Source organism: Mus caroli, chromosome 1, assembly GCF_900094665.2.
Source record: "Mus caroli chromosome 1, CAROLI_EIJ_v1.1, whole genome shotgun sequence".
Classification (NCBI taxonomy): Eukaryota; Metazoa; Chordata; class Mammalia; order Rodentia; family Muridae; genus Mus; species Mus caroli.
This window is the reverse complement of record NC_034570.1, coordinates 142,257,229-142,259,596: the sequence shown is the minus strand read 5'-3', so window position 1 is coordinate 142,259,596 and position 2,368 is coordinate 142,257,229.

Below are 2,368 nucleotides of genomic sequence, written 5' to 3'. Positions count from 1 at the left end.
TTTGCAAGCACATGGAAGAAGGAAGTTTTTGCTCTTTGCCTACTTGCGTTGCATTGCTAGCAAAACCATTCCTTCACTGGCATTGGAGATCACGTCTTTGAGATTCCTGCATCTACTACGGACTAGCTAAGACATCCCACCCTGTGGACTGAACTACTAGACTCTTGGACAGTCCATTTATAGGCAGCCATTATTGGGTTAGCTGGACTATAGCCATAGTGAGTATAATGAATTCCATTTCTCTCTAGAGAGAGATTCATTCTGTAAGTCCTGTTTCTCTAGAGGTCCCTGACTAACACAAGGGCTACGGCTAAGAGATTGAGGTCTCTGTCAATCTGGTTCCCAGAGAGACTGGAACAGTGATTTTGATTCTCATTAATCACTAAGGATGAGCAGGCAATACGCCTTTGTTGTATTGAATCTAAAGGTTTTAGAAATATTTCCTACCAAATGGCAGAACATAACTTTCCTGTTTAATCCAATCTAGGGTGATCCATTCCAAGTTTTTTGGTTTTCTTCAAGACAGGGTTTCCCTGTGTAGCCCTGGTTTTTCTGGAACTCACTCTGTAGACCAGGCTGTCCTTGAACCCACAGAGATCCATCTGTCTATGCCTCCTGAGTGCTAGGATTAAAGGTGTGGGCCACCACAGACTGGTCTCATGCCAGTGAAGAGGTAAAATAGATGAAGTCACACTGATTTGTTAGAAGTATCTTTGTACTAAAGGATTTTTAGCCCCAAGTCTAACTTTTTAAATAATTTTTAATCTAAATATCCCATACGTTTTCTACTTTAAAGACAATCCTACTGTGACCCTTTAAATAGGATATTATATTTACCCGTATCTTCTGTGCTCCCTATCAATGGCCGCCTTCCTTAGCACTGATTGACTCGCTTCAAGCAGTCACACATCACGATTTCCAGAAGCATTTGAACTAGAGCAAAGAGTTCTCAATTATGAACATTCCGCTTTGATGGAAGGTTGATGTTTCTGCTCCTGACTACCCGTCTCCAGAGGGTGGAGGAACACAACACTCGGGGTTATTTTGGCTTTGATTCACATCCCGGGAAAAGTTTAACCTTGGGGCTTTTTAAATCGCTAGAGTGGACAGTAAGTGTGAGCGTCACATCTGGAATTAACAAAACTCCAAACAAGTGAGCACACTCGTGGATGTTTTCTTGATTGGATCATTCAAGGCTTGAAGTCCCATCTGAACTCTTTGCCACACCTTCTGTGGTAGCATACAAAAAAGGAAGGGGTGAGTAGAAAGCCTTCGCCAGCAAGATCTGATGCCGAGACATTACTTTACTGATATTAAAAAATACTTCTTTGGATTCCAACATAGGCCGACGACCTGCTGACACATCCAGCCCCAAGGACTTAAAACTACTAGGTTCTTCACCTTGTAGTTTGGAGACAGCACTGTTCGCTTAGCCAGACCACAGCCTGTAAGCCACTCTAATACCCACCCCACCTCTCTCTATATTGCATATACTTAATATCCCCCCTCTCTATATGCTGCATATATTTAATATATATGCATTCTATTAGTTGTTTCTATAGAAAACCCCGAATAATACAATGAGTAAGAAAATTTTAAGCCACAGAAAAGGAATTCCATAATAACGTTACTGGAAGCTATAAGCCACCTCGCCCAATTTCAATGCAGTGCAAATTAAGTGCCTTCCCATTTATCATTTGCTATTCTTGATTATCCTTTCAAGAGACCATGACCAATGAAACATTTTGAAGTTAGGGAACTTTTTTTTCCTACGTGTTACTCAAAACTTAAATGCAGGAATTACCGAGTGACAACTTGCAGGCTGTTTTTTTGGGGTGGTGGTGGTGGTAATGATACTATCTATGGCTACTTATATTTTCAAATTCAGAACATTGAAAGCGTCAAGGAGGTCGATATAAAGAGCAGCAAGGGGATCATTAGGGACGTACTAACAGGCGCCTACTTCCAGAGTGGAAGGTCACTTTCCTTAGATCTTGCTGGCTTTGTATGCCTTAGTGATCAAAGTCCGGAAAGTTCTGCAGCAGAAACCCTGAGGATTTACTTGGGCTGGGATGACTACGAGGACGAAGTCAGGGGCTGGAAGCCCAAATCGAAACCTCAGCAGCGGGAGGGAAGGCGCAACCTGTGGGCTCAGGCAGGCCCAGAAAGGCTCCAGGACGGAAAAAAAAAAAAAAAAAAAAAAAAAACAGAAAGGAGACGCCCAAGTCAGCAGGCGTTGGCTGGGGGTTGCGCTGGCGCTGGGGGCGTCTGGCGAGCTGTAGCCACGGGCGGGGGCGGAGCCAGGGCCAGGGTGTGGGCGTGGCCCGGCGGTCCGGGCCTGCACTAGGCACGCCCCCTCCCCTACGCC